At 35.8% G+C, this 15,342-nt stretch overlaps 1 long non-coding RNA gene across 3 annotated transcripts in view; it reads left to right on the plus strand.

The window, feature by feature from the left end:
• Positions 1-15,342, plus strand: part of LOC125258402 — a 43,224-nt gene that overhangs the window by 18,201 nt on the left and 9,681 nt on the right. For 2 of the 3 annotated variants that reach the window (XR_007182603.1, XR_007182604.1), the window contains 4 exons: positions 274-496; positions 4,355-4,433; positions 6,798-6,966; positions 13,686-13,737. This is a non-coding gene — a long non-coding RNA (uncharacterized LOC125258402). Of the gene's footprint in view, positions 1-273; positions 497-4,354; positions 4,434-6,797; positions 6,967-13,685; positions 14,099-15,342 lie in introns of those variants that run through there. The other variant, XR_007182602.1, reaches the window with a different exon arrangement.

Below are 15,342 nucleotides of genomic sequence, written 5' to 3' on the forward strand. Positions count from 1 at the left end.
TTAATCCCTTTAAGCTCTAACAAGCCAGCATTTTTTAACATTTCAGACACTCTTTTTGTCTTATTACCTTGTTCTCTTGTGGTTCGACTGTGAAAGCTATCCACAGATTCACTTACACAGTACAAGAACTATTGGATAACTAAGAGTTAAAAAATAAGTAAAAGAAAACAACTCCATATTGACCAAAACCCTTGTATCTGGTGTTTAAAAAGCAGCAAATCAAAAGTCTCCAGTGGCTTTAATGCAAGGGACTGACTTCCTTTTATTCCACAGAGCAAACCCCCTCTGGAGTGCAAGAAAGCCTCGGACAGCAGAAGTCCAGCCTCCTGTGCCCCCGATGTTGCACTCACTCCTATCCAGCCTTTCAAAGGCAAGACCTTTTGGGGCTTTCAGTGACTCAGAGTGCCCTGAGTCCTGGTGAGGCCACGGAGACCCGCTGATCTTTCTTTGGAAGAGTGATATTGTTGGAATTTGAGAACATGGAGTCACACAGCAAGTGAGTACAAGCTAAATGCCACCTACTGGATCCAGAAAGCCTGAGGGACAAACTCACACTGCTGCCACAGAGTACCGGCTCTATGCGTGACCTTTAACTCTGTGTCACAGCAACCTGAAAATCACACAAGACATGGATTAGAACTTTCATGGTAGAAACTGAGTCACATTTGGCACTGTAGTTGGGAAGCTTTGATATCAGAAAGAAGATGGGATAGGTTGGTGTGTTAGAAATTAGATTAGAAGGCTGGTTTTCTGTTCATTATCTGTCAGGAGACATGTCACGGTAGCAACTGGGAGCTTTCATCTCTGCAAATGTATTTACTTAGAAGTTTTGTGAACTTGAAATATACCTTAATTTAAGTCAAATCAGTTTTATTCATATTGACTTTCAGGAATTTAATTTTGTTTTTAGGAAGTTAGTAGGATTAAACTATACTTTTCCTTAAAATATGAATCATTGGAGCTTGCTGAATCGCTGTACTGTTGGTTTTTAGTAGGTGTCGATACATGTTATCCAACTGAATCAGGCAGTGGGTCGCTATCTGCACTCCCATTTGTGTAAATATATTTTTATTAAATTGAGAAAAATAAATGAATAGTAAATTTAAGAAATAATAAATATTGAGTAAATAAATATATAATATAAGTAACTATATAAACATAAAAGTAACTTTTTACACTTTTCGCTAGTCAGATGCAATGAAAGAAAAGTATGATATATTTAAATGTTGGATAAAAATTTAAATAAATCAAAATGTAAAATAAAATAAGTAAAATAAATATTTAGAGGATGCAGACTGATTAGACCTTTACCTTCAGTCTGCAAGGAATCACAACATTACCACATTGCACAATCTGATTGGCCTCTGCTGATCCTGCCGCCAATTAGATTGCTTGCCCAGTATTTAAATTGGTCTGGTTCATTGTTCGCTGTAAGCTAGTCCTGCATCAAAGTATTAGAGTTCCTCTGAACCCCTCCACCTCCCCCAGCTCCACCTGTGTAGATCTGGTGTTTGATTAATGTATATTTATGCAGCAGCATATCTTACATGCTCACAGCAGCATGTCTGTGTATCTATTAGCAGTAGCAAGTCCATACTTGCTCTGCAGCAGCAGAAATAATCAAAAGCAGCAGCAGCGTAGCAGATCTAGTCCACCAAAACCAAATACATTAAGATTGCCACATTCAATAACATGCTAAAACTATTCCGAGAGCTGTCGTGATTGAAATAATAGTAAATAAATAAACAAAATGGCAACAAAATGATCCACAAACAAAATATTCACTACTCTCTGAAAAAATTAAAAGTTCCACAAAGAAAGAAAGTCATACAGGTTTAGAATGACATGAGGGTGAGTAAATGAAGGGATTGCACGGTGTTTTGAACACAACCTTGTAATTATGTAAAATTCCATGACCAACAAATGCTTTGACTCCAAAAGCCTGAGATGTCTTCCTTTTGCTGGCAGACTCATTCATGTTTGTGACTTTAGACCATCATTCATTCACACACCCACGCCGAGTTTCATTGGTGCGAGGAGTGAACGTGCAATACGGCATGAGCCAGATGAGCCACACAATACAATATATCAGCTCCAGTGCATTATTGCATAGCAGAGCAACTGCAGAGAGGCCATAGAGAGTCAAATAATGAAACATATATGTATATCCTGAAATGGAGATTTGCTGTTTCAGGAAAATGTTGCTTAAATTATGAAAGTCAGAAATCTCAGTTAAAGCCAGACTGAAGACTGCTGTCTGTGTTTATCCCACAAGAACCTTCCCTCTCAGTCTATTTCTCTCTCTTTCAGCCTCTCTTGCTCGCCTACACGCTCATAAATTGAGTGATTTCATTACAGCATGTGATAAATATATTATTTAAATGAGCTTTAACTAAAGAACGCACATGCTTTAGAATGTAATCAGTATATTTGTAAAATCACATTGCTCAGTCTAATAAAGTAAAGAGAGTAAAATGCATTGCTGTCTCAGAGTAAATGGAGTAATTAGAGATTGTGGCTGTGCTTGACTTTGCAGTTTGCGTTCGTTTAACTGTACTTATGAAGCAAGCAAACTTAATTAACGAAACAATTATCTTCCCCTTTGCAGCAGAAAACAATTTCAGTATGGTTTTTCAAGTGTTTGATATGTCCTAAATTTTCTTTTTTTTTTTTTTTGGAAAAATGTACCTGTGATTTTTATTTACCAAAAAAAAAATTACTCTGTATATTTGTCTTGTTTTACAATACAAATATCTAAACATTTATAAATCAAGATGCATTTACTTGAGAAGCAAAATTAACAAGAAAAAAAATATCTGCCAATGGGGTCAGAAATTAGCGTGAGAGAACAATTCCAAAAATGCGCAGATGGGAGTGGAAAGTTCTGTGCGTAATCTACTGAACACATCCAAATGAAAGAAAACAGACACAGCTGGATCATTTCCATAATGACCAGTGTGATCTACCAAGAGCAGCACAAATTAGCGTCTGGTTTAATACATGCTTTTTTTGGCCGGTAAATAATGGCACAAATACCAGTAAATTGACAAGCACAAACCTTAGTAAATCACCTTGCATTATTCATTTAATGGGCACCTATTATGCCCCTTCTCACAATATGTAATATAAGTTTCTGGTGCCCCTAGAATGTGTGTAGTTTCAGCTCAAAATACCGCACAGATAATTTATTATAGCTTGTCAAATTTGCCCCTATTTGGGTGTGAGCAAAAACACACCTTTTTTTGTTGTGTGTCCCTTTAAATGCAAATGAGCTGCTGCTCCTGGCCCCTTTACCAGAAGAGGGCGGAGCTTTAACAACTCGCACTTAAGTTGCTCAACAACAACAAAGCTGGAGAGTCTCACGCAGCCAAAATGACGATTGTCATACAACTTTTAGAATTATAGGTGGATTTTGAGGTGCATTACCTTCAAAAATAAAACTAATCCACTGTCTCTTCAGTGGATCAGATGTTGGGAGAAAATTAAGAGTCTTATATTCAGTCTTACAACCAAAAACAGAACACCAGGATTGCTTACACTCTTAAAACAGGTGTGTTAAAAACAACACAACCTGTGTTATATCTAAACACACCCGTATGTCTAGTTAAGGACATCACATTTTGTGTTACTTTTAACTCAACCAGTGTGTTGTTCTTCTTAACACAGGCATAAAATATTTAACACACTAATGTGTCATAAAGTGCTGTTTATAGTGCTATTTTGGACCAGTTAAAATGAATGCAATACAGTAAAAGCAATTTTTTATAAATCATCCACTGATGAAGAAAAAGGCACAAACTTGCTTAACGCAACACTAATTTATGTCCAAACACCATGTAAAAGTGGATTTTGCATAATACATGCTCCTTCCATAAATTTTGCGTCTGAACGGAAAACTCCTTCAAATGCATATGCAATATGGTCAGCCGCAAAAACAACCATGCCATGCCTTTTCAGTGCTAATTTTTCACTGCGTGTTTTTAGTGAATTCTGACAGTAGTTTTATAACGCCAAAAGAGGGTTTGCACTGGTGCAAGCTGTTAGTAGCTGGTCTTTAATAACTTACATCATCTAGCATTTCATGTAAATGTATCTTGATTTAAGAATGTTTATATATATTTGTACTGGAAAACAGGACAAAAATAATTTTTTTGCATTGTCAATGGCTAAAATAAAAGGCTGTTTATTTTATCTGTGGCTCCTAATGGCACAAATACAATCCTAAACCATTTTAGTCAGCTGACCCCACAAATTAGCCCATATTAGCAGCTAAGCTTCGTCATAAGCGCATCTGCATGGTTTTGTGGTTCAAATTGCTGTGACTCAAAGCTGTTTTATTTTTCTTTCTCCGCAGTGATGGCTTTTACTGGCTGGGAGCGCTGAGCACACGTTTGGCCTTATCGAATGAAACAGCGCTGGAATATTTCACGTTGGTAAATATGTGAACAGTAAGGAAACAGGCCCTTGGGCCAAACTCTGCCAGGTCTGCTGGTCTCAGCACAGGCTCGGCTCTGACGGAACGTCTCATTAATGAGAGAGGGAAATGTCACATACAGGCAAGCGGGGAGAAGCATTTTGACTTGCCCCATAAAAGTCCACGTAAAATAATGAGATTCCCTGTTACTTGCGTTTCTGTCCTTACCGCGCCTCTCTCACACGATTTACAAAGCGGGTTGGGTTTTCTTTTAAGAGAATTTGTAGTGTTTCCAAATGGAAATGCACATGCAGGTGAAATGTATGTCATGAAAATGCACAAATCAGCACGTCCTTGACTTTTATGTCGTAAAATGAACAAATGGAAATTCTGTGAGAATGATGCTCATTTTACGCCTCATTTTATGCCATTTTAGTGAATTGGGCCAATCCGTAAACATTAAAAAAAAATCACTGTTTCAATAGTATAGCCACAAGCTATGAACCTTAATGACCGTTAATATGACTTTAGTGTTAGAAAATTACTTTTTCAGTCTAAAGTTATGTCCAATCTTACATTTTTGTTGACATGACAACATAAAACTTTAACAGAAACAAGAATTAAAGTCAAAGACTATAGAATAACACAAGACGTGTCACTCGTATTGTTTTGAATGGGAGAAAGTGTAACGCGCAATATGGTGGAATAAGTCCCGCCTTCTAAAGCCAAGAGCCAATCGCCGACTGGTAAAGTCATCGCGTCACCTCAGCAGCCGTTAGAATCACCGGTTTCTATAGAAACAGTCAGACGCGCGCCTCCGAAGAGACGCGCATTTAGGTCTGCGCATGCGCATTAGCTTGATCCAGCCTGAAAAAATACAGTTATTTTTGTCATGATTCGACCGTTTAGAAACTAAATTTATGAGTCGGTTGTTGTTAGATTTCATTGGTGATTTCAAATATGAAATTTAATCGTAAGGTTGGCGAACAGTTTTGGAGAATCTGATGTTTCCCCATTCAAAGAGATAGGAGCTGCATGATGCCCAGGATGCCCGAGAGGCGTTTCAAAGATGGCCGCCGAGTGAAATGACTTGTCTTAAAGGGACTTTGTTAAAGTGCTTTTATAAAATTATAAGTTTAAAAATGTATGCGCCATACACTTCCATTGTAACTGCCACATATTTATTGAGAAGAACTTCTATTGAACCCAAAGTATTTCTTAACTAAATTAATGAAATTAAAATTAATTCACAAATACACTAGATTTTGCAAACAAGGGGAGTATAAGCATTTATCAACATCAATTACTGACAATAATGAAATTGAATGAATACTTGGCATTACCATCTAACTGTGCGTAAGTCACATTCAATCTAACCAGAGCTTAAAGCTTTAAAAACACTCTAAGAGATGATCTAATCCACGACAGACATGAGAGCGGAAATTCATATGTAAAGGCCATTCTGTGCCTCATAAAATCAAATCTTCAAATGGGACCCTGCTTAGCAGCAGAGGATGAGTTTGCTTTGATATCATGCATTTTTGATTAGTCTGGCCTCGGCCAGTCGCCCGATGTGCTGGCGTGTGAAGGGCAGAGAGAGAGTTTGGAGGTCACGCTCACAGTCTGAAATCCCCACAGCAAACAGCCCTCGCGCATCCCAGGAAACAAACACTCTAATATGCCAAGTGCTTATCATTTATCATTGAGTTCCACTAGTGAAATGGTATTTGAACTCAGGTCAAAGTTTCTAGTTTTATTTTTTTGCCTTTTTTTTTTTTAGTGTAACTTCTCTTTTGTGGCCAAAGGCCCAATGAGGTCTCTCAGTCAGAAATGTAATGGGAATGTACGTTCGTTTGGTTCTTTGACAAGCTACAGCCACATTAACTACCTCTGACATTGAAGTGACTGGCCCAATTAGAGTCAAATGACACTCATGCACTGACAAGTGGATAATTATATGGAAATCAATTTTTTATTTTTTTTTATTTTATTGATTCTCAGCTGTTTTTTAAGATCATTGAAATGAATTCCTTGATCAAAGAGGTTGTCTGTGAATCCCTATTAAATTTTTTTTTTTTTAAAAAAACACAAAAAAACAAACACATTTATCTCTTAATTATTGTCCATCTGTTCCACTTTAGATTATATGATTATATGGGTAACAAGTAAAAAATGACAAAACAAATGCTTAAAAATGCATCTAATAGTTAAAATAAAATTCATGGGACACAAATTAAAACTATTATTTTCATAGAATGTGCAAAACTGTAAATGTTTCCATGAGTCCATCAAAATGAACATATATTTCAACAAAAAAATGTGTTCTAAAAGCATGAGTGACGATTTCCAATTAAACACACTGTGCTTTTTCTTTCTATTTCAGACTCCTGACTTAAAGCTTTAAAAGTGAGGAACAGCTTGCTTCGCTCCAAGGGAAGTTTTTCTTTCGCACAAAGCTGCATTTACTCCAACTGAAGGAGTAGACCATGACATATGCTGAGCCGGAGTTCAGAGATGCCACATTCACAGTAAACGTCAAGCCATCTTGTATTGTGAGCATTGATGCTTTTATTCTGACTCGTCTTGAATGAGAAAGAATGCAAGGTGAAAAGCCCTGGTCTTGTTCACAATCCTGCTGTCTGATGTCAGCAGACACAAGGGTGACAAAATGTCACTTTAATCAGCCATAATTAAGAATGAGGCAGAATATCTCCCAGGGTTTCTGCACACTCAATATAGCTGTCGTATAGTGCTTGCTTCACAGCCAGGGTGACAAGAAAAAGAGTGACAAAACAACCTCAGGTCATAGCAATTTATAAATAAAGGTGACACATCTGACAAATAAAGACCATAAAGCAGCTTGATAAAGCCTTGTCTAGAGCTTGTACTAATACTAATTAATCTAATTAATCAACATTGAATGTGTAATGCAATTGGGCAATTTATTATTAATTCAAACACTAACACGGATGAAATCATATTTAAACTAAAGGAAACAATATATAAGAATCAATTATGTACAGTATATGGGTCATTGACAAATAAGGTTTTTAAAAGTATTAAAAAAAAAACATAATGGAGATATAATTAATTTTAAATTTTAAAGTGTTAACAAGGAGATTTTGTGGTTTTTATAACCAATTAACACTGCTTTTGTCATTTTTTACAAGATGGACAAAATTTGTCACCAAAAAAGTCATTCGGTTTGACCAAAATGACGATGTTTTCAAACAATGCCAACAGGCTGATATCTACAGTAGCTAGCTAGCAAAAGGACAATCAAACATTTTATATTTAGTACAAGTTTTTGAAATATTACAAACATTTTCCATGTTTTATAGCGGTTGTACCGAATGACCTGATGTTTCGGGACATGCGTACGAGCAAGTGAAAACATGAATTTTTCAAATAGTTAAGAGAGAGTTAGTAACTTTGCTTCATGACCATGTGGTCCTTTGCAGGTGTCTTAATGATGTCACATCCGGTCACATGACATTGACCGCATGACTTGATCCAAAATGGTCCCTTTATATTGGTTACTCCGAATGACATCAATGAAATTCATTTTTCCGCATATTCTTTCTCATAACAAAGCAACGACTTCTACACATAATTTTATGTCAAAATAAAAAATATATACATTTATTTCATTTTAAGATATTTTAATCACAAATGAATTGGCTGTATTGGCCTTTGGACCATTAAACCAAATGACCTTTTGACACTTCAAAATCTTTAAAATACCTTTATATGTAGCAAAATATAATTAAAACCTTTTGGATTCAGTAAAAGAGATGTAGTTGTACTAACTTGCATACTTTGGATGTCATATCTTTGTTTTTTATTATTATTATTATTAAGACCTTTAGACAAAAAAATCATCCTTTCTTGATTGTACTACTGGAGTCAATATTGTACCAGTTTTGATGACGTGACTCATTCTGATTTGTAAACCATGGAAGAGGATGATACATGCCTGTCGGTCCAGATTTAATCAGATTTTTATTGTGAAGAAATAACTCAGGTGCATGTTGGCGGCTTATAGGAAGATTTACTCCCTGCAGCTGCAGATACATTAGAACAATCTAAAAACAATTTCTCTAATGAAATTTTTATGCAGCCTCTCATCTCCTTGTATAGAAGAGGGATTTAAGCAAAAAGCATCAAAAGTACAGATCAGCGAGAGCACAACCTTCCTTTCAGTCAAGGGGAATTATTTTCAGGGGGAATCAGGAAAAGCATATTCCCAATATGATGCTTTCAGGAGTTTTTCGCGTTTTTTTTTTTCTTAAGTGTCATTGGAAAGAGTCCAGAGGTCTTGTCATTCATTGCGTGAGAATGGCTTATGTAAAGCACGCAGTTGAATCATTGATTTGAACTCAAATGGGGAACCATGGGATAGCTTATTTCATCTGTTAACCACATTTAATGCAATGTCCTTCCCTTGACTGGGCTGCTCAGATGTTTTAATGCAGCGTATAGGGGAGCTCAGAAACATGCGATCCCTTTGAGACCGTAAAGTTGAGATTGCATAAGACACATGCAGTAATGCATTGAACATAAATGTATTTTAAACGAAACAGAGCCAGTTTCTGACAAAAGCAGCTCTTAGGAAACTTTTGGTTATTTGGAAACAAAAATGGAAAAAAAAAGGAGATCATGGAGTGTTGCAACACATTCTGTTTAAATCGTTTTTGTGTGTGTGTCTCATATTTTAATATTCGCATATGTACACTATACCGTTCAAATGTTTGGGGTCAGTAAGATTTTTTTATATGTTTTTGAAAGAAGTCTCTTTTGCTTTTGCTCTTATTTGATAAAAAACAGTAAAAACAGTAATATTGTGAAACATTATTGCAATTTAAAATACCTATTTTCCATTTTAATAAATTTTAAAATATAATTTATTCCTGCAATAGCAAAGCTGAATTTTCAGCATCATTACTCCAGTCTTCAGTGTCACATGATCCTTCAGAAATCATTCAAATATGCTAATTTGCTGCTCAAGAGACATTTCTTATTATCAATGTTGAAAACATTGCTGCTTAATGTTTTTGTGGAAACCATGTTATTTTTTGATAAATAAAAAGTTAAAAAGAACAAGAACATTTTCAAATATAAATATTTTCTAACATTATAATGTCTTTATTAATCAAAAAACTTTTGAACAATAGTGTATCTATAAAATTGTAAATTTTGTAAATTGAAATATACTACTTACCCTTAAGCTGTGTATATGTCAAGTACAAAGAGTGCTGATGTTACAACCTATAAAGCCCCTAAAGGGACATAAAAAAAAAGTATGAGATAGGAGGAAAATTTATATTTCAATGCTTTTGCGTTCTCTCACAAATGTTTTGAGTTCCCCTGACAAGCTTTATGTTTGCTCACAAAATGTTTACGTTCCCCCAAGAAGTTTTGCTTTTGCTCGCAAACCTTTTGAGTTCTTTGCAAGCAAATGCACAGATTCTCGGGGGAAAGGCAAAAGAAGCATTGAAAAAAAAATGTTTCCTTCCTATCTCATTTTTTTCCCCCCATCACCATGTCCATGTGATCTGTAACCACCTACAATACAATTTTGTGCATGATTTTATTGTGGTAATCAAATTTATTTTCGGTTATCACATTTGTTCAAAATAATTATCTCACCATTTTCCATAAAAAAAATACAGTTGTTGCTAAATTATGCGCACAAATTACTAATTCATTCCCTCGATTTGCTAAATCGTGCACATGATTTACTATTTCGTTCCCTCAATTCATAATTCATGCACATGATTTAGTAAATCTAGGGAACGAATTAGTAAATCGTGTGCACGATTTAGCTTATTATTTTTTAACAACAAATAAAATTGTAAAACATATTGTAACAGACTCTGAGACATTTTTCAAAACATCTTCTTTTGTGCTCCACAGAAGAAAGCAAGTCAAAGGAATGAGTGAATGTTGACAGCTCTCCCGGTCTCCACAGAAAAGTATATAAGTAGAAAATAATGTTTTTGGATTTATTTTTTAGCTCCAGTTTAGAAAATGAACAGAGAATGACATCATCATTTTCATGGTGTCATAGCAACAGTTTAACTGAAACAAAGCTCTTCCACTGTTTCCTTCTACCCTTCCCTGCTGTTTCCTTCATTGGGCTGTATCACTGTCTGGTGGGAATGTTTGCACACCGATTTTTGAGGGGAAAAAAAGGTAGACTTTCACCATTCCTCTGCATGCAGACCCCAGTAATGATATTCTATTGAGGGCTGTTGGGGGGAAAACGTGACTGGAAGATTACTTTGTCTACTTTTTTTTTTTTTTTGGTTGTTTGTTTTCCTGCTTTTTTCCCTACTGCCTCTCATCTTGCTTTCCCCTTTTCCTCAGATTCTAGTGCTAAGGCTTGCAGACAGAAGAATTGTCTTACCCAGAGATGTCAAGTCAACTACTCATTGTTTTTTGTAAACTCATTTCCAAACCAGATGCTCGTACATCATATTCTGGTGATAAAGCAGATTACCTCAGGAGCAGCTGAACGCCGCCACAAACTTTGTTTGGTTCTTCCTCCTAATATGCGGCAGACAGAAATGACATTGGTGTTATTGGAAACAGTCTCAGCAAAACCCAAACCTACTAACTGTGTTTCTCTAAGCCTTACATTTCAGGCCCTGAAGTAGTAAAATAAGAATAAAATGCACTTTATTATTGTGCATTACCTTAAAATAGCTTCAGAGCAGCAGCTACAGCTGTTAATTTGTATATTTGTGCATTCTGACACAGGAAGTTCTCCTACAGGAGCTCTGTGTTTGAGTACCTAAAACCAAGTCAGAATTAAATTTACATTTAATATCAATGCAATGTTTGTAATGCAGAGAAGTGATCTCCCGAGGCTGTTTCCAGTGCTGAAAGGGGATGAAATGACATTAGTGCATGAACAGAGAGCACATAACACAGTATAAGCTCAGGTAATGGTCTGGATTTACCGCAGACTGGATTTGGCTTTGTATGTGCCGGATGGGAAGTTTACCTCCCTGATGCTTTTCTTTTGAAATAAACACAGACTAAGTGCTCTGTGAAGATTTGCCCCTTATGTCTGACATTGAGCAGCCTAGCTCTGCTGTGTTTATAGGCGTTTTGGAAAATACTAAAATAAACCGCATAAGACACAGCACTTCTGTCAATTCTCAACTATAATCAATAGGAAAAAAATCTCATTTAAGTGGCTAGTTTATATTCCCACCAAAGTTATAGTGTGAGTGAGCGTCATTGGCACAAAAAAGAATAAGCTGTACATAATAATTTTCCACATGAGCCTTAGAATTAAACTTTTTTTCTATACTGCACTCAAAAAAATGAACTTTCACTGTTGTTAGTTTCACTCAAACCACCCTTGTTCACATTACTTAAAAAACTCATGTAACGACATGAACGTAATTTAACTGCGTTGTTTCTACTAAAATTGAGTATTGTCAGCTTTACTTAGTAAGTGTTTGTTCAGTCAACTTAACATTGCTGTGTGAAATACACATATTATTGTTGACATAACTACCTACGCAGTGGATCCATAGTTCCCAGCATGCTTTGCAAGGAACTGCATTAGGAGAGTAAATTTAGGGATTAAAGTGTTATTTTATGTATTTTTCAGTAAAGGGAAAGATGTTGTTAGTTTATGTTAGTGTTTAATGTTCAGTTATGTTGGACATTTAGAGTAGTTTCTGTAATGTTTTTGAATTTTGTGGTTACCATCATGCAGAAGAGTGTCGCCTGTGTTTAGGCTGTGAGCCTCGTATACGCATGTTTATCGGATGAAATTCCTGTTCTCAATTCAATTGAGTTTGTTCAATTAGTTATTTTTGAGTGCATTTTGGGGTGAGGGGCTGCATTCTGATATGTTGTATCCTTTTTATTTAAATGATTATTCAAAAAAAAATGTGTTCACCTTACGTAATCAACATAACATTATTAAGTAAACTGCACATATAAATATTATGTAACAGTGACATTCAAATGATTTGTATTTACTCAAAGAAATTTTGTCAGCTTTACTTGAATTTCTTTTGTTCATTCAACTAAATAGTTTTTTGTACAAATTACTCAATATTGTTGCGTGGAACCACTTGACACTTATTTTTTAAGTAAATCCAACAATTCATTTTTTTGAGCGTGTAATACTGTAAATATTAGGTCTCTCAGTTGAGTAAAGCTTTCAATCGAATTTATTAAATGATGTGCTGATTATTTAATCAAATTATTTAAATGAAGTACATTCAAAACAGTTTAACATGGCAGACAAAAGGATAAAACACACAAAACTGGCTTTAGATGTATTGTTCATTTTATTTCTTATCATAACGTAATTCTGTCCCTGGCCACAGCAATCAAGTTGGGCCATTTTCTGTGTGTGATTTTATTTTGCAATTGTTGATTACAGTTAACTTAATGTAAGAGTTAATAGAGTGGTGTTGACATCAGAACCCGGAAAACTAATTCGCTGCTGGTTCCTTCGAGATTTTCCTATGGGGTTTTAGAATAGGGTTTTTCAATTTTCGATTTCTTCTCGATCTCAGTGCAGCTTTTGACACTGTAGATCATTCTCTTTTACTCACTCTTTTGGAAACTGTTTTTGGTGTTACTGACACTGTATTAAACTGGTTCAAGTCTTACCTATCAGATAGGCAGTTTGTGTCCCTGGGTGGATGCAGGTCCAAAGTTGGTTCAGTGCAATTTGGTGTTCCCCAGGGATCGGTTTTGAGTCCCTTACTTTTTAGCATAAACATTTTCCCCCTTGGTTAACTTCTAAGATCCCTTGTTCTTAAGTTTCATTTTTATGCAGATGACAGTCGGATTTACATTCATTCAAAACCTGCTGATAATACTGCTGTTGCCTTTCTTGAACATTGTATTTCTGAGATAAAAATATGGATTCACCCCAACAAATATGTAAAGCTGGTGCTTTAACCCTAAAGATGGATGGCTCTGCTATGGAGTTTCAAACAAAATTAAAACATTTGGGGGTGATATTTGATGCAAATGTAACATTTGATTCTCATGTCGAGGATATGGTTAAAACTAAATTGTTTCATCTCAGAAACATCGCAAGACTGTGTTTGTTCTTTTCTCGCAAAACATCATATCGACTCCAAACTTTTGAACAGTAGTGTATATGTACGGTATAAAATCATATTTTATCTGTATATGCTTATAAGTAGCTCTGGAGACAAGATGTTTTTTTTCCTGAACTCATTATCAGTCATCTTCATAATTATTTCTCTTCTTTCTCTTCTCTCAGGTTTCTTCACTGTGAACTGGGTTCTTTTGCCTCAAACAAACAAAGAAGCAAGGTGTGTAAAGATCTTTTCTTCTCTCAGTGGAGCAATTCACTTTTATTATGGATGCACGTTTTGTCGATAGGGCTTTTAAAATGAATTATATTCATTACAACAACATTAAATGGATGCTAGAGTGTTAAAGACTGAATTAATGAGTTAATATTTCTCTTCTGTATGCTTTTAACCTGAGGAAATCGCTCTCAGAGAAATGAATGTTTACCACAAATGATTTACTAGCCAGAAGGATTCAGTAATAAATAGAAGGTGTGAAATAATATTGTGTGTTTATTTGTAGTGTTCCTCCTGGCAAGGCTAAGTTTTGGCATGCTAACTCTGAGCTTAATGAATGTCTTGAAGGTGTCATTTTGGAGACATTTCATAGTTAGGCTTAGGTACAGTTGTGGTCAGAATTATTGGCATCCTTAGTAAATATGATCATAGATGACTGTAAAAATAAATCTGCATTGTTTATCCTTTTGATCTTTAATTCATAAAATTAGCAAAAATCTAACCTTTCATTGAAGGAAAAGAATTGAAAGTGGGGGGAAAATCACATTATGAAATAATTGTTTTTCTCCAAAACACATTGGCCACAATTATTGGAACCCCTAGAATTTTTTATGAGTAAAATATCTCTGAAGTATATTCCCATTCATATTTACATTTTTTTAGCACACCAGGGTGATCATGAACATGAAGTTGTCCAGCCATGACTTCCTGTTCCACAGGAGTATAAACATGAGGAAACACAAAGGCCAAATTCCCATAATCATTCATCACAATGAGTAAAACCAAAGAATATAGTTCTGATGTGCAGCAAAAGATTGTTGAGCTTCACAAAATAGAAAGTGGCTGAAACAAAATAGCTAAAGCATTGAAAATCCCCATTTCCACTATCAGGGCAATAATTAAGAAGTTCCAATTAACTAAAGATGTTACAAATCTGACTGGAAGAGGACGTGTGTCTAAATCGTCCTAATGCGCGGTGAGGAGGAGAGTTTGAGTGGCCAAAGACTCTCCAAGGATCACAGTTGGAGAATTGCAGAGATTAGTTGAGTCTTGAGTCTCAGAAAGCCTAAAAAAATTATCAAACAGCACCTACATCCCCACGAGTTGTTCGGGAAGGTTTCAAGAAAAATCCTCAGCTCTTATCCAGAAACAATCTCCAGCATATTCAGTTGTCAGACAAGACTGGAACTTCAAACAGGACGGCTTTTATGGTCAGATGAAACTAAATATAGAGCTTTTTGGCAGCAAACCCACCAGATGGGTTTGGTGCACACATGGATAAAAAGTACCCCATGCCCACGGTTAAATCTACTGCTGGATCTTTAATGTTGTGTGTCTGTTTTTCTGCTGGAGGTCCTGGACATCTTGTTCAGATACATGGTATCATGGATTCTATCAAATACTAACAGATAAAAATCAAAACCTGAACGCTTCTGCTAGAAATCTTATAATGGCCCGTGGTTGGATCTTCCATCAGGACAATGATCCAAAACAAACATCAAAACCAACACAAAAATGTGTCACTGAGCACAAAATGAAGCTTCTGCCATGGCCATCCCAGTCCCCTGACCTGAAACCTAAAGAAAATGAGTGCAGTGAACTGAAGAG

Source organism: Megalobrama amblycephala, linkage group LG22 (assembly GCF_018812025.1).
Source record: "Megalobrama amblycephala isolate DHTTF-2021 linkage group LG22, ASM1881202v1, whole genome shotgun sequence".
Lineage (NCBI taxonomy): Eukaryota > Metazoa > Chordata > Actinopteri > Cypriniformes > Xenocyprididae > Megalobrama > Megalobrama amblycephala.